This window comes from Eurosta solidaginis, chromosome 4 (assembly GCF_040869045.1).
Source record: "Eurosta solidaginis isolate ZX-2024a chromosome 4, ASM4086904v1, whole genome shotgun sequence".
NCBI classification, from domain to species: domain Eukaryota; kingdom Metazoa; phylum Arthropoda; class Insecta; order Diptera; family Tephritidae; genus Eurosta; species Eurosta solidaginis.
This window is the reverse complement of record NC_090322.1, coordinates 172796426-172817916: the sequence shown is the minus strand read 5'-3', so window position 1 is coordinate 172817916 and position 21491 is coordinate 172796426. Positions and strand designations below refer to the sequence as shown.

The 21491-nt window shown below is 36.3% G+C and overlaps 1 protein-coding gene across 1 annotated transcript in view; it reads right to left on the bottom strand.

Annotated features, from left to right (window-relative positions):
* Positions 1 to 5040: 5040 nt before the first annotated feature.
* The window catches only part of Rbm13 (RNA-binding motif protein 13), a 123227-nt gene continuing 106776 nt past the window's right edge, over positions 5041 to 21491 (bottom strand). Inside the window, exon 6 of the transcript XR_010953027.1 lies at positions 5041 to 11526. The gene's annotated coding sequence lies outside the window, so the exon portion shown is untranslated. The remainder of the gene's footprint in view (positions 11527 to 21491) is intronic.

Here is a 21491-nt window from a genome sequence, read left to right as displayed (position 1 = left end):
ATAACTATTTTTCAAAAATCGGGACCTCGAAATCGGACTTAGAGCTTTGGTGTCTTCAGCAATTTTTCTTAGAATCATCTTTAGATTACGTTTTTGCTATACTCCTGATGGAAAAAATCCAACCATACAATTTGACCTGTGGTTAACTCTAAATATAGCTAATCAAATATTGAACATATTGAGATGAGTTTAGCTTTTCATCACTAGCTACTTACTTCTGCAGTTTTGCTTTCAAACTTTAAGAGTTGTTTTTGTTATATAAACATACTTTTTCACAGTATGGGGGAATCCAGAAAGTTGGCGTAAAGTAAGTGTAGGCGTAATACTTGGGAGTGCTATGTTGCAAGGAAATACAGATTATATATAAGTGCAGGGCAAGTGTAGCCGTAATATGTGAAAGGGAAAGGGATGGGGGCATGTTATCAATTTGGTGTCGAAGTGTTATAGTGGTTTGTTATCTATGAGTTATCGAACTGTGTTATCGACAAGTTATGGACGTGTTATCCATTTCATTTCGATGAGCTATCTAGTTTTGGACGTGGTATAGACGAGTTATCGATTTGTTTTAAGGTGTTTATTGATAACGAACATTAACTATGAGTTATCGGTTGTTTTGGGGAGTTATCGATTTTTTATCAGGAAGTTATCGATTTGTTGACGGGCTGTTACATATTTATAATGTAGAAAATATTATTCAAATTAGTTTGGGGAGAAATAGACTCAAAAGTACCTAACTCAAAAGAGTGAAAATGTGTAAATTTAGAGCCGAATAGTATTCGCTTTTAGCTCCCTCAAACGTGAGCTTTTATCGGAACCCAATTTACCGCCGGGAGATTTATGCCGAGCTTTTCTGCAAATTTGTATATTGCTCCATTTTAATTGTTTTCTACAAATTGGAGGGCTCTTCATGTTTTATATCGACTTCGAACGGCAGCTGCAAGGCAGATTAAATTTCACTGACAAGCTTTTATGACAGAAGAACACTCGGAGTGTTTGCCAAACCATTTCCAAGGAGCGAGGCACTTTTAATAAATCTTCTTCTAGTTGTAAGAAACTTTTTTCTGAATTTTTGATGTTCCTTTCCTCGAAACATGAACGCTGGACTTAGCCGTATTTACGATACGGCTTAAACGGTCTTTATAAAGTTACCACATTAAAAAAGCAAAAGTTAAAGGAGATATGCCTGTATGGATATCAACTAAAAAGTTTTTTTTTTGTAATTCAACAATAACTTTTCTAAGCGTGGTTACTATCTAGGGTTGCCACCTAACATTCTTAGATATACTTTTTGCTTTTATACAACCGCTAAACTCTCGAAAATAGATGAAGCTTTTCCTTTGGTAAAATACGCAACAACAAAAACATGCAGTAGCCACTCTTATGTACGTGTATAGATTAAAGATAACAACACTTATGTAGAAGGCGACGAAGAGCAATCTCGCAATCTCACACACACAGATGTAGTCATCAGTCGAAGCAGTTACTCACACATACACACGCATATGGCTATAAACTACAAATATACATGTACTTATAAAGCTGGTAATCAACCAAGCATGAGCGACAACTGTTCGCGAAATTACTAGACCTTAGGAGAAATGGGTGAACGAGGAAATCGAGGGTATAAAAACAGCGCAAGCTGAGTAATAATGAATCAGTTTGATTTAAACACGCTATTAGTTGCGAAGTGCAGTATAATTGTGAAGTATAATTGTACTACTCCCAAAGTAGTCTAATAAAGACCATTTTGCAATACAGAATATTGGAGTTATTTATTTGACAGTTCAGCGATTCGAACGTTAGCAGGTTTCAAATAAGCGGAATATTCCCAAAATTCATTACAATATATATCCTTTTGTAAATCAACTACTATCTTGTAAACGGCTTGACACATTTCAATAATATTTTGTAAATAGATGATATGCTACATTATTAGCTCTCTTAGTTGGGCTTTTGATACTGAGAATGCTCCTGCCAGGTTGTAACCTATTTAAAATTTTAAAAAATATATATAAACTTTGCAAAGATGGATATCAAACGAAAGGTACGAAAGTACAAAAATACATTTTAGTAGGGTTGCCACGTAATCTTAAAAATATATTTGTAACATTGTTCAAATGGAGCTATAGAATTTCTGAGGTAAATTTTATTAACTGGGAGTGAAGCTCGGCCACCTCAATGCTGTTATCGTTTTATTTTACTGATATGAGTCCTCCCCAACACTCTGTCAGTTCATTTCTTATTAATAACAAATGTATTACTAACCTTTTCTCAACACACATTCCATAAGCATGCTATTTGTGAATCAAAGTTAACACTAAATTAAATAAAAATTCAATTTCGTAATAAAAAAGCGGTGATGAACTTCTGATTACTTTGATGTCACCTGCAGGTATATTAAAACAAATTTAGCTGTAACTAACAATACTTCAAGCTAAAACACATCTACATATGCTTATGCATGTCTATACATGTATGTATGTTTAGTATTTTTAGTATTTAGTATTTATTAAGCCAATTAGAATACAAAATCTTACAGGCTAAGTAGAAATATGTGGTAACAGTAGGCAAATTACTAGTATAAATAAATGGCTTACTTATAAAAAGGGTTTATTGTATTTAAAAAGCGCTCTTTTGAGCAAGAAAAATATATTTCCAAATAATTTAAAATTCTATTAAACTCAATCAAGGTTTTAGTAATTGGAGCATTGATTGCATAAAGAGCCTTGAAAAGACGAACATTGAAGAATTCAGAGTTCCTAAGCGCTCTGGCAGGAATGTTGATGAAAATCCTCTCAAAGAGCATTGGGCAGTCAGTCGCACCGCGAAAAACGTCAAAAATAAACGACAGCGACAAAATTTGTCTCCTGTTCTGCAGTGACTTTAAATTAATCAATACGCATCTAGCTTCATAAGTCGGAATGAGTTCGGAGAAGCGTAAGCTGCGCAAAGCAAAATATACGAATACTTTCTGGATCCGCTCAATTCTTGCAATGTGGCACTGATAATACGGCGACCAAATGAAACAAGCATACTCAAGTTTAGAGCGCAGAAACGCTGTATACAAAAGCTTTAGCGTGTAAGGGTCAGTGAACTCCGAGCTATGGCGCCTATGAAATGCAAGCATGGCATACGATTTCGAGATGCAACGGTTAATATGGTTTGCAAAAGTAAATTTGGAGTCAAAAGTTACTCACAGATCTTTTATTTCACTAACCCTTATAAGGGGCGAGTTAGATAAATGGTATGAGGTATCAATGACATTAACGCGTTTTCAAAAAGTTATATTAAAACATTTTTTAAGTTAAGAGTTAACCGATTGCTATTACACCATGTACTTAAATTATCCAAATCTAATTGCATCAATTCAGAGTCATGCTGACTGTGAATAAGTGAATAGATTTTTAAATCATCCGCATATAGTAGAAACCTAACTGCAGAGAAGCAAGAGCGAATGTCATTAATGAACAATATGAAGAAAAGTGGTCCTAGGATGCTTCCTTGTGGTACACCAGAACAGGCAACGAAAGGCGAAGACCTCACATTGTCCACAACAACTTGTAGGTATGATTCAATCCTTTTTAGAAACACTGAGTGGAGACCCATACAGGCCAGCTTCTTAACCAGAACTACATGAGAAACCCGATCAAAAGCTTTAGAAAAGTCCGTATATACTGCGTCAACATGCATGTCTATACATGTATGTATGTTATACATATAGCATAACAAATAAACTTCAATCATCATTACATTTTCGAATTCATTACGCAATTGCGGTTGCTTGATAAAGGTGTTAACACAAATGACAGATATCGAGTTGTCAACAATTGACTGACATATCCTGCTATAGGTCGCTAACTGTGTCTTAAGATACCTCAATACAATACATTGTATGTATGTATGTGTATAAAATTACGTATGAAAGCAACAACTAAATACTACATATATGTCTATGTCCTTATTTAAGCTGAGTAATAAGCTAACATGATGGCATATTTAAGTAGCAACTGTCTGTTTGACATTTTGTGATTGTATGCGATATTGATGGACCAAGAGGCATACAAGTTAGAAACACTTAACTAAACAAGCTAAAATATGTCGCTATAGCTAAATTTATGTTCTTATATTGGTATCAATTTCTTGTATATCAAAAATGTCTAAAACAATCTTGAATTTATTCTAGTACTTAAGCATATTATACAGGTGACATAGTTTGCCCCTGCAGGCGTACGACATGTCGTATGAGTGATTTATTTTATTTTATCTTATACGGGGGTTTGCTATTTCGTTGACTTTTTGTATTAAAGCTACTTTTTCAGCAAATAAGTGTCTCATAACTGAACATGGTCTCTTTAAGCGCAATACATTTAATTCTGCGTTTTTCCAATTTTTTTACTTGTTTAATAAATAAAAAACATGTATGTGTGTGCATGTGTCTGTGCCCTATAGGCGTTCAAAGTGCTCAGCCGATCTTGACGAAATTTTCACAGTAAATTCTGGTGATCACCCTGTATTTTTCCAGCTACACAAAATTTGGAAAATCTGGGGATGCCACGCTCTTACTCAATATAAATTATAAAAGAATAGTCTTTTTGGTTCAAACTATTGAGATTAGAATGTATATACTCCTCATCTTAATCTTTATAGAACTTTGGAAAAGTGGGTGGTGCAACGCTCCGCAATTATTTGTAAAAAGTATCAAATATTTGGCATAGTGATTCGATATATTTATGAAGAAAGTGAGTTACGAAAGGTTGAAGGAGGTAATAGAAGTTGTGGAGTGTGGTAGTGCAGTTATAGTGGTAGTGGTGGTGGTGGTGGTGGTGGTGGTGGTAGTGGAAGTGAAAGTAGTAGCAGTGAGAGCGGTAGTAATAGTGGAAGTGGTAGTGGGAGTGAAAGCCGGAGTGGGAGTGGCTGCGGAGAAGTTATATGGAGGGCAAACATAAAACAAGACTGCGTCGTAGAGATAAGGGGAGTTATCAATATACACTATACTACTTTTGCAAAAAAAGAAAGCACACCACCAAGGGGAACACGAGTCACCCTGGCCCAACTTCGCACTGAACACGGTAGCAGATTAAATTCTTACTTGTCCACAATCAAACCCTACATACTTAACGTATAACCTACATGCGATGTGTGTGTGTCACATCACACCAACGATCATTTCAATTGTAATATGGAATCTACGCCCCTAACACCAACTTCCCTATAGTCCACCCCTGTTTAAAATCGCTAGTTACCTTGGACTCCCGTTAGAGGGCTTCAAACTTCCGAGCGGTGCATCGTTTGCCAGGTATGCCAGTTCCAAATAAAAGCTATTTGTTCGAGTTACGGCTGAACATCACCAAACCCTTTTTTTTTTTTTTTGTTTTGAATTTTCATGTTCAAATATTCATGTACAATGTGATGTGCGCTGGCAGTTGACGCGAGCAGTGTTGCATTCAAATTTATTGCGCGCTTAATTCTAAAAGTTATCCAAATATCAAGCAGTCCTCACTGTAGGGAGTTCAGGAACTATTGATACAAATTTCTGGTACAGAATCAGACCTAAAGTACTAAATTAGAACTAAGTATTGCGATAATAACTAGATTTACACTCTTTCGGAATGTAATTCAACGGGAGGCAATATCCTCGGAGAAATTAATAACAAAAGATAGGTTGAGACATGTAGTTTGTTTTTTGGAAAGCAGTTATGTTTCCGTTCTCGCACTCTGAGTAATAGAGCAGTATGGGAGCAAGATGTGGCAATCAATGATCAAAAAATCTTTTTTATACCCAAAAATCTTCACTTAGTATATTGTGATATTGATCGTAAGGTTTTTTTTTTTATTTGTTTCTCATACCTATTGAAATGTTCATGTATCTCGTATGCTTTCAATTTTTTCTGTTGATCCGTAGCAGTCTGAATCTTCGTGGAAGCGCCTAACTTTGTGACGCCCAACGTTGGGTCCACCTACACCACACTGATTCAGCTTCTGATAATTTAGTAGAGCTACTTCTACCACAAGGAGATGAAATGAAAAGACAGAAAGAGTATCGGAAGAAACAAATCATTCGAAATGAACTGCAAATAGCTGTTATATTATTGTAGAGGGTGTGGCAGATAAGAATTAAAATAATTGAGTTTTACGGTTTCGGCAGGACAATTCACAAATTATTGCCGTCTATTGAAGAAGACAGGAACTTTCCTTTTGCATACTATATGTTGCTATCAGCATTGGTTACTCCCGACTTAGCCAGTGGTGTGCCATAAAATCACATAAGCAAGACTATATAAAAACTTAAATTTATCTTAAAGTTGCAATGTTGTTTCTACATACATACATATGTACCAACTCATCTCGATATATTGTAAAAGCAAAACATAAACAATACATTAAAGCTAAAAGGTTTCAGAAGAAGAAGCATAAACACTTATAAAATATGAAAATAGTTAAAACATGAACACGAGTGCTTGTAAAACAAAAATACAACAAGTAAAGAAGTCTAAGTTCGGGTGAAACCGTACATTACATACCCAGCTGTACACTTGAAATGCTGTTGTTGTTTGTTTTGTGTGCTTAATAGTGTTACAAGGCTGCGCAATAATACTTATACATATGGTTCTATTCTGAACTAATTTTCGTTTAAAGTAGCAAAAATGATACAGAGGCTAACACCAATGACCTTGAGCGGGTAATAATGCAGTTTTCGTTCAGATATGGGGATTTCCATGCTGTTTATTTTAAAATAACGATATAACAGAACAACAAAATACGATTGGTACAAAACTATTTTTCGCTGAGATAAGCTTATTATTTTCGTCTACGACCCTTTTAAAAATCCTTTATATAAAAGTGGGCGTGGTCTTTAACCAATCTCGTCCATTTTTTCTAGAAATATTTCCTGCTATAGGGAAAATCTGTGTACCAAATTTTATTACGATCTGTTAATTTTTCTTCGAGTTATGGCTCCCGAAACAAAGAAAATTGCTTAGTCATAAAAGGGGCAGTGCCGCGCCCTTTTTTTTAAATTTCAAGTTTTTCCTAACTATTGTTATAAATCCACTTGGGAAATGAAATACCATTGATATAAAGCTCTTTTTTGCAAAGATATAACTTATTTTATTCGTCCACGACCTCTTTTAAAAATCTTTTATATAAAATCGGGTGTGGTCCTTAACCGATTTCGTTAATTTTTCTTCAAAGCATTCCTTATGGTAAAGGCAACCTCTCTGCCGAATTTTGATACGATAGGTTTAACGATTTTTGATTAATATTTGTAAAATTTATTTTATCACAAGTGGGCGGTGCCACGCCCATATAAAAAAATTTTCCAAATTTGTATCAAGAGTCTCAATATCAGTCCACACGTAAAATTTCAACATTCCAGGCGTATTATTTACTAAATAATCAGGTTTTTTGTGTTTTCGAAAATGTTATATATATAAAAAGTGGGCGTGGTTATCATCCGATTTCGCTCATTTTCAATACCAGATAAGCTCGTGTACCAAATTTGGTGAAGATATCTCAATATTTACTCAAGTTAACGTACAGACGGACGGACGGACGGACATGGCTCAATCAAATTTTTTTTCGATACTGATGATTTTTATATATGGAAGTCTATATCTATTTCGTTTTCTGTATACCTGTACAACCAACCGTTATCCAATCAAAGTTATAATACCCAAGTACAGATGGGTATAAAAATATACGGAACACATGCACGAATGACGTAAATTTGCTGAGTAAATATTATATATTCGTGCATATGAATTTTTTATTTTTGTTACATTTACAGAAAAAATTTTAAAATTTCATTCTTGTTTCCGTTCAAACTGAGCATTTATCACACCTTTTATCCCACTTTCGACAAAACGTGCATGAAATTTGTAGATAGTTTTTTGTTTGTTTGTTTTTTTTTTTTCATTCGTTGCTTTTGAATTTGTGGTTGATTGTTGTGCGTGGTCCAACTACCGAAATACCGAGCACCCATCCACGTACGCTTTATCAATAACCTCTACACATGCACATACAAATCTTGTACAAATTCATGCAGCTATAACCTGCAAACCAGAGCTCTGAGATAACTCACAAGCAATTGGAATGGTCTCATAATAACATTTATTGAAGGAGAGATAGGTTTAGGTCTACAAATAATTTTTTAAACATGTATGACTTACAAGCCTCATTAGGCTGAAAACCGTCCCATAAGCATAGTTTTCTTACCAGAAGTAGACAAAAGCAATAATGTGTGTTCCTTATGTATTTCAGCGAATGTTGTGAGGTATCGCACATCTCTATACAACTCTTACTTCCTCTATTAGGTAGATAACAAACACAGAAGCGAAGTCTGCAATAAGTACAAGTTAAAGGTATTTCTCGGAAACATCGAGAAGTATTAGAGAATGTGATGCGTGAATGATCCAGACGCTCGTAAAAGCAGATAAGTGGGTGATTTTTGCATACTGACAGGCTATAAAAGCGGCGTTACATTATTTTTTATGACGGTTAGTTTGATTTAGATCGTTGTGAGTTCAGTATATTGACTTTGTTTATGGTTAAAGAAGCAACATATTTGTGTCTACATATTTAATTTAATTTTTTTTTAAAAGGAACCGATAAACGAATCGATAAATCATTAAAGTGGGCACAATTGATGTCAAAAGAGAAATTTTTATAAAAATCCCAGGACAACAAATATATGGAAAAGTTTAGTGAAATGAAGACGACGAGACAGCAACAAGAACCTCCTCGACTTATGCGATCTTGGCTTTTTTGAGTTATAACTTTGCAAGAATAGAAGCAAAATAGACACGTATTTCAAAAATGTCAGTGCAAATATCACCACAGGTGTTGCCCGGAATTTCAGATCTGTTGGCAGAACAGAGAACGTGTATGATAGGCATATATATCATCTATGTTGGCGTTTTACACCGTAAGCCTAATATACATTTGAGCTATATTGGGCACCATTATTATTCGGTTGGCATTCTCTAGATAACGCGATCTTGGCGTCAGGGTTTTTACGACTTTGATGGTTTTTTGTGTTAACGTTTCAGGGCTATTTGGAAATAAATTTGGCACTTTTTTGGAATGAAATCGAAATTTATTCGTAATCAATAGGGAATTGAAACAATGGTTCCTTCAAAGAGGCTCTATAATATATCACAATACATAAACAAAATGATATGTACACTGAAACTTTTTAAATTGAAAAAGAAAAAATATAATAATCCCCAATTATTAAAATCATACAAACAGACAAAATTGGTTAATTCGTTGTAGTTCTGTAAATAGAACAAAAACAGCAACAAAACCAAAGTTTCTTTGAAAACCGCCGTACCAAGCATAGCTTTAACACATAATTGCATACGAAGTATGCAATGTGTAAAAGATTAAAATATGCAAAAAGAAGGCAATTGGGAAAAACTTTACAACAACTAAGGCATGACGTAGCTGAATGCGTTTATAACCATTTCAACTATCGTAGGAGTGCGAGCTCGACTCTCACTCCCGGGAGAAAAGGCTTTGAAGAGATTTACAAGGTATAATCGAAACAGCTGTCGCCTTGTCCGCCCTGATGTCACGTTGTTTAAATTTTTCCCAAATTATTAAATAAATTATAATAAAATTTATTTTAAATGTTCAAAGAATTATGATGGTCTCCTTGATGAATAAATTTTGATTTAAAATTTTTCACAGTGCTACAATAGTTATATTTGAAAAAAATTTTAGTGTCAATTTGTTGGTGTAAATTTTAGTATCACACCTAAGTGCCTTGGCTTCATATGGAAGTGCTTTTTCTTTGCACATTAATATGAAATTAAGTCACTTTCCTATGAATCGAATTTATATGTGAGGGCATTTGGGAGTGCTAGTTTTTTTTTTTTTTTATTCAAAGTGTGAATTTGTATATGTGCCTATTCTTCAATCCAAAACAAATAAGTGTATAGGGTTTGAGCAGCTTTGGTTTTGAGCCTGGTAATAAGTTCATATGGGTAGACAGAAATATTCGATGCTAGTGGAATGTAGCTAACAGCTCAGGAAATTCGTGAGGTTTTCAGTACTTTTTCGGTAGTACGAAACAGTGCCACTTTCGGCATTTTTCGAAACTATTTCAAAACTGTTTGGGAATTACTTCTAAATTATTTCGGATTCCATAATAAAGTCATTATGTTCAGACCTTTGGATGCAGATTGTGACCTCTTATTTTCTCTGAAGCATTTCTGCTAGTAAATATTTCTGTGGTCACAAGCAATAATCGCGACATTTGTTTAAAATACTTTTAAATATCTTAATATATAAAAAACACGTGTACAACCTTTTCGGCCGCGATGGACTCCTAAACTACTGAACCGATTTTTAATTTGTTTTGCACCCCGTGTGTAGTTTGATCTAACTTGAAACATAGGTTATATCTCAGTTTATAGTCGCAATATTATTTTATTGCAATTTTTTTTATTTGTTTATACGTAATAATAAAATGTTACGTATACGCAGTGGCACTCATATTTTCAGGTGGTGCGGATATACTTCCGTGTAATTGCTTGGTGTTTAATTAAACAACCTGCTTATCAATAAAAAATATTATAGCGAATGATATCAAGTATAGCACATCACCAGGCCCGCCGAGAGGGTGGGGCGTTTCTGTGGGGGCTTATACAATATGGATATCAAATGAAAGCTGTTGATGAGTGCTTTAGTACAGAGTAATATATTATCCAGAGACGGACTGGGACTGGGATTAGGACTAGGACTGGGACTGAGACTCGGAGTGGGACTGGGACTGGGACTGGAATAAAATACATACCACCCTCTGGGACAGGCAATAAGGGATGCAGTAGAATGAGAAGGAATTGAGAGAAGAGAAAAGAGAGAAGGAGATTGAGAAAGAGATAGAATGAGACGAAGATGGAGATAGATGAAGCGAAAAAGACGGAGGGAGGAGTGAATAAAAGGATTAGGAAAAAGTGATGAGGGGGGAGGGCGAAGCCAGACGGAAAAAGCTAATTAAAATGTATGCAGATAGGCCAAATTTAGGGCAGGACAACGTCTGCCGGGTCTTCTAGTATACTATATAGCAAAACGGTTAAAATATTATTTTTTGTGTTTTTATAGAAAAACTTACGCATTTCCAACAAATACGACTCCTAAATATTCTTCAAAGAAAACATTCTTAATATTTTGTCATTTTTATCATCCATTAAGTAATTTTGAAATTCTGAAATTCCCTTCCTGAACTAAAAGCCCTACAGAATTTTGTATTTGAAACGCAAGGGGTGATTTCACTCAACCAGTTTATTTCGTTTTTCATTGCAACTTAAATGCTTTTATTGGTTGGCACGACGACCATCCGTTTCATTTTTGAGCAAACCATAAAAGCGGCACAAGGCCTTTAATAGTATGGGTGTTTATGTATATATTTCTTTGTTTATACCGTTATCCGTTTTGATGACCCAAGTTTGCGCTTTGCATTATTATTGATATACATCTAATGAAGGTAAATAACTGTAAATGTATGTATTCACTTACGCTTCGCTGCAAAGAGAAAAAAGAACACAAAAAAAGAACGGGTTAGAGAATGAGTGAAAAAAAGTTAATGGGTTTTTTGTTATTGTTTTGGTAATTAAAAATTTTTTTGAGCAGTAAAATTTTTATGTTCTTTTACGGGTGCAAAATAAAAATAAAATTAGCTAATGAGCTGCATTGGTGGATATCAATAACCTTTGTGAAAATGGTGTGAGAGCTATAAACGCAACAATTTTAAGAGTAGAAAAAAAAAACAAAAAAGTTTTCATATGTATTTAATTAGCGAGCTTTGCTCATATTGCCTTATACAATGGTTTTTTTTTTATTGATATTAGAGAAAAATTGTAAAGTTTACAAACGGCGATGGTTACTAGGACATGTTTCTGAATTTCGCTTCTTCATCAGCTAGTTTTTCGGGAGCTGAGCATTGAACTCGAATCTCCAACATTCATACCAGTGTAAAGGCAGATGCCTTTAACTACTCAGCCATATGAATTTCCCGTTTACAATTGGTCTCTAAGAATCGCTTTTTGTTTCTATTCCTTTTATTCACCATTTCTTAGGAATAAACTACATACAGAGTGTATGTGCCTAAATGGTGTATAAAAGGAATAGAAACAAAAAGGCAATTCTTAGAGACCAATTGTAAAGCGGACAACGGGACATTCATATGACTGAGTAGTTAAAGGCATCTGCCTTTACACTGGTATGAATGTTGGAGGTTCGGGTTCAATACTCAGCTCCCGAAAAGCTAGCTGATGAAGAAGTGGAATTCAGAAACATGTCCTGTAACCATCCCCGGTTGTAATATCAATAACAACAAGTAAGGAAGGCTAAGTTCGGGTGTAACCGAACATTACATACTCAGCTAAGAGCTTTGGAGACAAAATAATGGAAAATAACCATGTAGGAAAATGAACCTATGGTAACCCTGGAATGTGTTTGTATGACATGGGTATCAAATGGAAGGTATTAAAGAATATTTTATAAGGGATTGAGCCATAGTTCTATAGGTGGACGCCTTTTTGAGATATCGACATAAAGGTGGACCAGGGGTGACTCTAGAATGTGTTTGTACGATATGGGTATCAAATTAAAGGTGGTAATGAATATTTTAAAAGGGAGTGATCCTTAGTTCTATAGGTGTACGCCTTTTCGAGATATCGCCAGGTGGACCAGGGGTGACTCTAGAATGTGTTTGTACGATATGGGTATCAAATTAAAGGTATTAATGAGGATTTTAAAAGAGAGTGGCCCTTAGTTGTATATGTGAAGGCGTTTTCGAGATATCGACCAAAATGTGGACCAGGGCGACCCAGAATATACTCTGTCAGGTACCACTAATTTATTTATATATGTAATACCACAAACAGTATTCCTGCCATGATTCCAAGGGCTTTCCATTTAGCCCTGCAGAACTTTTTCATTTTCTTCTACTTATTATGGTAGGTGTCACACCCATTTTAAAAAGTTTTTTCCAAAGTTATATTTTGCGTCAAAAAACCAATCCAATCACCATGTTTATCCCTTTTTTCGTATTTGGTATAGAATTATGGCATTTTTTTCATTTTTCAATATCGGAAAAGTGGGCGTAGTCATAGTCGGATTTCGCCCATTTTCGATACCAAGATAAAGTGAGCTCAGATAAGTACGTGAACTAAGTTTAGTAAAGATATATCGATTTTTGCTCAAGTTATCGTGTTAATGGCCGAGCGGAAGGACGAACGGTCGACTGTGTATAAAAACTAGGCGTGGCTTCAACGGATTTCGCCCATTTTCACAGAAAACAGTTATCGTCATAGAATCTATGCCTATACCAAATTTCACAAGGATTGGTAAATTTTTGTTCGACTTATGGCATTAAAAGTATACTATACGAATTAAATTAAAAAGGGTGGTGCCTCGCCCATTTTGAAATTTTCTTTAATTTTTGTATTTTGTTGCACCATATCATTACTGGAGTTGAATTTTGATATAATTTACTTATATACTACAATGATATTCAATTTTTTGTTAAAATTTGACTTAAAAAAATTGTGTTTTTTAAAGTGGGCATGTTCGTCATCCGATTTTGCTAATTTTTATTTAGCGCACATATAGTAATAGGAGTAACGTTCTTGCCAAATTTAATCATGATATCTTCAACGACTGCCAAAGTACAGCTTGCAAAACTTTTAAATTACCTCCTTTTAAAAGTGGGCGGCGCCATGCCCATTGTCCAAAATTTTACTAATTTTCTATTCTGCGTCATAAGGTCAACCCACCTACCAAGTTTCAAATTTCATTAAGATACCTCAAAATTTACTCAAGTTATCGTGTTTACGGACGGACGGACAGACGGACGGACGGACATGGTTAAATGAATTTCTTTTTTCGCCCAGATCATTTTGATATATAGAAGTCTATATCTATCTCGATTAGTTTATGCCGTTAAGGATTACCGTTTTGCGAACAAAATTAATATACTCTGTGCGCTCTGCTCAGCTGAGTATAAAAAAGTTTTCTTAAGATAAAAAGTGTAATGAAAAGTTGATAGCTTTAGCCTTTGCCCCCAAAAAAGCAAAAAAACAACTTTCATCAACACTACATGAGTGGTTCGATATATTAACGGGTTCTTTCGGGATAATTGCGGAACTTTTTCGAACAGTTTCGAGTTTATTGCCGGAATAATTTTCAAATCAAATCGCTTTTAATTTCATATAATTTCGGGATCAATTCGATTCCCATTGGAAATTGTTTTCAGTGTTATTTCGGTACTATTTCGGGATTGTTTTAAAGATAATTTCAAGTTTATTCTGGAATATTTTGAAAATATTTTGAAATTGTTTTGGGCATATTTTGAAACTTTTTCGAGCTATTTGTATACTGTTGTCGGAAATTTTTTTTAAATAACTTTTGGGCGACATAGCGATTATTTCAGAATAATTTTGAAATGGTTTCAAACTGCGAAAAAGTCGCGAAACATTGTCAACATAGTATCGAAACGAGCAATAAATAATTCATTTATAGTCCACAAACTATTTTGAAAAGGTCCCAAAATTGTTCCGCAATAGTACCGCAATGATCCCCAAAAGAACGGCAAAAGATCCATCCTCGAATTCTGAATGAGTTTCGAAATTAATTCGTAATGATCCAGATAAGTCCCAGGGAAATATATATATTGAAATGGTCCAGAAGTTATGTCGGAAACCACTCAGAAATAGTACCGATATTATTTCGTATTTATCGCGGATAGTCTCGAAATGCATAGTCTCGAAATACATAGTCTTGAAATACATAGTTCCAAAATGATTCAAAAAGTATCTCATAAGCAACTCCGAAATATACTCAAAATTATTCCGTACCGATCCCGATAAATTAACGGCATAATCCCGAAAGAATTCAAAGATATCACAAAATATTTCGAAATGATCCCAAAAACAATTCGTAATGATCCAGATAAGTTCCAGGGAAATATATATATTGAAATGATCCAGAAGTTATGTCGGAAATAGTACCGATATTATTTCGTATTTATCGCGGATAGTCTCGAAATGCATAGTCTCGAAATACATAGTTCCAAAATGATTCAAAAAGTATCTCATAAACAACTCCGAAATATACTCAAAATTATTCCGTAACGATCCCGATAAATTAACGGCATAATCCCGAAAGAATTCAAAGATATCACGAAATATTTCGAAATTATCCCAAAAACAATTCCGAAATTAACACTAGGTGATCCCAAAAGTATCACATAACGATCTTGATACAGTAACGTAGTTATTTCAAAATAATCACGGAAATAACCACAATAATTCCTTAAGCTGAAACACCTGAAACCGAATCAAAAGCTGGCCGTATGTCAAAGGATTACACTTAGTCAAAAGGAAACACTTTTGGCACTGGTACATTACGATTTCGCGATATATGCCTATGTATGGTAGTGTGTCCAGTAGCATCTCATGATTAAGAACGAAATGTTACTGCAAGCGGTACGAGGTCTCCTGGTTGTTGTTGTAGCGATAAGGACACTCCTCTGGGGAACGATTTAATATGACCTTACTGAACCGTCTAGGCCATACCGCTGTCAGCCTGAGGAACTTGGGGTCAGCAGTGCCTCGCCAGCTAAATATGTGCATGAAACATGCATATATTTGACAATTGGGTTGAGGAATCTATGAATTGCGCTTATCAACCCCTTGGATAGCCGCCTCCTAGTTCAACCGTTTTACATCATCAGCATCTGCGCAACAAATTATATGAGGTTAGAGAAAAAGACGAAGATTGGCGTCTGCGATCATTATCAGAACTCTTATTTCATTCATTCTTGTGGAGTAAATTTAGGCCGCTGCAGTCACAGTCAGAAGAAACCGAACCGGTCTTATCGCGCTTTCCAACTTACCTTTCAAGATTCTATAATACAATTGCAATTGGATTGCAGAGGAACGAGGTACATGACCTTAAATTTTGCCCCCATTGCCTTTGAAAATTTCTACCGACGCCTACCGGATTCATATCGGAAAAGGATTGTTGTGGCTACAACAACAAAAACAAAATCGACAGTTTGCAATACAAGACATTACCAAACCATATTTTTAAAACAGAAACTGAAGCTCAATCCAGAACGAAGCCAAAACCGAAGTCACTTTAAAACTGAGAATGAACCCGCGGCAAATTTTTAAATCGAAAATTAAACCAATTTTGGAATCGGAGCCAAGACGGAACCAATTTAGAAAATAGGAACTGCAAATGGGCCCATACCGAACCGAATCAAAGCTGAAACCGAAGACAACTTATACAAACACAGAACTCAATTTTCAAAATCAGGACCGAAACCGAAGCCGGATCGAAACCAGATCAATGTTGAAAACGAAGCCAATTTTGAAAATCAGGCCGAAACCAGAGTCTATTTTGAAATCGAAACCAATATTCGAGCAAATTTTGAAAATTCACACCGTAAGCTAGGCCAATTTTGAAAAATGAGGTGAAGCCGTATCGAAAGCCGATTTTTCAAAAAAAAAAAAACCAAAACAAATTCCAACTTTAACGATCGAAATAAAAACCGAAGCCATACCGAAACCAAATCAAATCTGTTACTGAAAATATTGAAAATCGAGACCGAAATCGGAGACATATTAAAATCGTTTTGATTTCGAAGAAGAAGAACCACTCATGAAATTAAAGCCAAAACCAAAATCTGTTTTAAAAATCGAGACCGATATATATGCCCAAACTGAAGTCAATTTGAAATCTAAGCCAAAGCAGAAACCAATTTCGAAAATCAAAACTGAGACCGAAGCCAAAACAACAAAAACCAAGTTTAGGCCCGAAATGAAGCTAGTTTTGAAAACGAAAACCCGAAAAAGCCAACATTTGAAAGAAATCCAAAACCGAATATGATTTTAAAAATATAAACTAAAAACGAAACCGAAACCAATATCACTTTCGAAAGTGGGCACTCTGAAACAAAATCGAAACAAAAATTAAATAACGAAACCAAAATCGAAACTCTGGTAAAAATTTTAACTCCGAAAGCAAATGTTATTTTGAATCTTCATTGTCGTGTGACATATGTTTATGTGTCATGCGAGTCCCACACGCTTCTGAGAATATTTATTGTGTTCCTCTCACCCAAAACAATTGCGTGCAAAATTCATAAATTTTACTATAACCACAGGAAATCCCATTGCAAGCATTGAGTATAAGCAATATTGTAAATATGTATGATCGATGTAAAAGCTTATAAATGCAAAACATTTTGCATAAATCATAGGAGGAGATGAAATTCTCAGGATCTTATATATATACACTGCATTACTTACTACTTTCATGGGCGTACAAATACTGACGGGTAAAGCTTTCGAGGCGAATAGGGATGGGTCAATGTGATGAGGGTCATATTTTAGGGTGCTTAACTTTTTACCAGCATCTGAATCCTGCTAGCCCACGAACCAATGTGAAGTTGAATCTCGCATCTACAGTATTAGCCTTCAATTTACCTCCCTCTTACACATTGAGCCACCCCCAAGCTTTAGCATAAGAACTAGCCTTTTTCACGGGGAGGCTTTATCGAGAAATGGTACTCTGAGTTTGGCGCTCCCACTTCTAGGTTAACACAATGAAATGATGCTGATTCTTATCCTGCGGAGGATCGTCACTGTCGTTAGAAGCGACATAAATCTTCAAACCCGAAGGATAGGGGAGTCAAAACAATCGTTCCCGTAACAGTTGCACTAGTACCAGAAGTCACATCCCTAAGCCTACGGATTTCATATCTGTCAAAGAACTGATCAGATCCATGGCGCTCCCACAAACCTTCAGGGAGTTTTGATTTGACGACCAAATAGAAGAACACCAATAAGGTGCCAGGATTTATATTATAGAAAACTCCGTTCTCTTAACAAATACTAGAAGTTTCGGACCTTGCTTAATTAATAGTTGCAGCCTTGACCTCGCGAGCGCAGGACATGACAGAGAAGGTGCGCAATAGTATCTTCCTGCTGTTCGCAGGCCTAACTTATAAGCATGTGATGCCAGAAGACAATGTCCGGTTAGTATGCCCATCGTGAGCTTTAAGTCTTCTCCCTTCGGAGATATGAGCCTCTTTGTTAGTCTAATATCGTAGGATTATTCTTATTATTATTATTACTAAGCCTGCAAGCACTGCGACCTTTGTGCAGGTCTGTTGTGCATGCCCTTTCAGCCTGATTTTATATTTTGATGTATCTACGTACCTATTCAGGCTTTTTACACCATATCATATAGGGATTAAGAGTCACACCACCTTGATGGGAGAGTCTCTGCTTAGCCAGAGCGATGCATTCGCAGAACCGGTCCTCCCTGCTTAGATTAATGAGTTTGGCTGATACTTTCGTTTCAGGAAGTATAAACAGTTTGGCCTGTCTTTGCCCTGGGCAGTCAATCTAGTGACGTCTGAATTGTTTAGTTTCCCAGTTACTTATAGTTTCCCTGGTGTGTGCTTTTGTAAGTCCACAAAAGGCTCTGGACGATAGAATGCCGCTATATCACCCTGCTTTGCTAGGTAATCTACATGTTCTATACCTTTATATCGCTGATGTTCGAGAACCCATCCTAACAAAACCTTGTTTTTGGCTCCTAGGTCATTAAGGATTTTAGTGCAGTCATCCACTAGCTTAGATGTAACTGTGTACGATTGCAAGGCACGCAGGGCCGCCTGGCTGTCCTGGATTCGCACATGATTTTATGAACTTTTTTTTAATGTACCTCTAACTTCACTCTAACACATATTACCCGGTCATAGGCTGTACTTGGCAGCGCCTAGATTCTAGAATCTTAAACAGGTTATTAACGACCCCAACCCAAGGACAGGGAGAAATCACTTCCCTTAACTACGCTCATGTACACAAGGAAGAATTTGACTAAGCGAACACCAGTTGACAAAAAAAAAATTTAACAAGGACAATTTGCTGGGAAAAATATGTTTGGTTGAACTTTAGCAAGTGCTGCCGTTGCACTTTTTACTCTCTTGGTGTTCTTGTCCATGTAGTTGCAGCAATGATATACTGGCTTTCGCCAACCGACTGTGGTAACAACGAACTTTCGAACTATGCAACAAATGGTTGTCTATGCTTCACTGCTGGTTAAGGAAGGAAATGCACAAAAAAGTGAAGAACAAGAGGGTAACAGAAGAGGGATCTGCAATACGTTACAACTTGAATGCTTACATCTGCCATCTACGAACAGACCAACCATTCCTTTGGTGACGCAGTACATAATAAAATTTTAAGTAAATAGAAGCTAAATTGGGAAATATATATCTTAAACAAAATGTCATAGAGTCGAAGAAGGAAAGCACATCGTGCATCGACATAATGGAAGCTGGTAAATTTCAATGGAAAATCATAAATTTTGTATGTAATCTCTCTGTTCAGTTATTAGAGATAAGCATGAAGTGGATCGATTTGATGCCAATTTGATTAATATTTATATATACAAAAATTCAATTGACCTTGATACAAAACTAAATTTTCTTTTGGCTTGTCGCTAAAACCAAAATTAACAGGAAATGATTTGAAATCGTTCTAAAATAATGCTTAGCAATAACAGTTATAGTTAGACTTAACTATCGCAGTTTGTTAGGACGCCTGGGTGGAGCATTGAACGAAACGGTGGTATACTCCTTTTAGGTATATAACGTACTTACAAAACTTTCGAGTAGCTATCCCACAGAAATAGTATTAACTAGATCTTGTGATAAGCTGATCTAAGGAACGCAGATAAGCTGTCAATTGAGGTACGTCAGCGGATATCTTTTTCATAGGGAGACACAAGACCTCCGACTGTATATCATGATCAATGCTATTTGAATTGCCAGTCGAAATTAACGGCTCACTAAACGAAGTTTAAGTACGCACGAAACTACTACGTGTATATCGCAAATACAATGTTTAATAGGATTCAATAAAGAAATTAAAGTTATTAAAAGAGCTTGCATGCATGACAATAACAAAACAACAAACACACACAAAAGTTTACATTTGCATATCGTCGACTGGATCAAATAATGTCGTATGTTACATGTGAGCACATATAACATACGATAATAATTTATCAGGGTGACGCTATCAGAAAACTGTCGCAACACATTGTTAGTGGCAGAAAGTGGCAGCTGATATTAACACTTTAGAATCTTAGAACTTTGACTAATAAAAAGATATAAGTCCCAACGTGAGGATCGGTGAGGAACCCAACTAAAACTTTAGCTGAATTTGAAATATTTGTGCAAACAAACACTAATAAAGGCACTGGTGGAATTTTAAATAACAACAAAAAAAAACACAATAAGCTAAAGACACTAAAATTATTTCAAAATGAAGTAAATATTTTTGATTTCAATATACATTTTTATTTATTTCAATGTAATGATATTTTATGTAATTTTAAATAGCTTAAACTTGTACTTTATTTTTAACTTGCTCACACTGCAAAAACTAACTAATACCATAACCGCTTCCCAAGGCAGTCGGTTCTATGTACCGAAGCGACTCGGGATTTTTCCCGACCAAGGACTATCATTTCAGTGTAACCCCATTTAATTTGTTGCGTCCCTCCCACAAATTGTTATCCTCCCAGCAGCTCCTTGCAGGGGGACTGCTCCGGGAAGGTATCGAACCCAATTCGGCTCGCGCCCCACGGCGCCAACAACTCAAACGGCTGCTACCACTCATAACTACTATCTCCGTAGAGTCGGTAGCAATGCCGAGCGTCAACACCTGCCCCCGTCTTCTTCCCCCCTCTTTTCCGAGAGCAATCGTGTAGGTCAGTGAAACAGACACACCCCCGTTTGCACCGTTTGCCAGCACAGAATATATACGTTTGCGACATCCGCCCAATGCAGCTCCTGCCTTGGACGGTGCCACTTTCCTAGATGTTCTGGTCTCCGCGACGGCAACCCCCCGACGGGTTTCATTGCGCCATGTTGCCAGTTCGCTAGCCCAATTACACCGGGTACCCCAATGCTTACCCAAGGACGTCCAGTCCCAGGGCCACAACAGCAGTTGCGTCCTAGCCTTTCACAACCCAGGCGTAGTCACCCATCTCTTACTCCTAGAGTGACGACATCTCCCCCGTTGCACTTCAGAATTCTGCAGTTAAACTGTAATGGATTAACTGGGAAGATCACGGAGATAGTCGATTTCATGAAGTGGCACAACATCCGCATCGCCGCGATTCAAGAGACTAAACTCACAGCAAGATCTGCTCTGCAGACCTGTTCTGGGTATAATGTCCACAGAAAAGATCGTGAGAGCGGAAATGGAGGCGGCCTCGTGTTTATCTTACACCACTCAGTGCAATATCATTTATTTGATCGCGACATCGGCCGCAGGGACAGTATCTTAGAACGTCAAGGCTTATCTGTCCGGTCAGGCGATGCAAACCTAGAAATCATCAACATATACATCCTTCCTGCCACCTGTTTCCCCAGTGGATACCGCCCTAACATTAGCGCC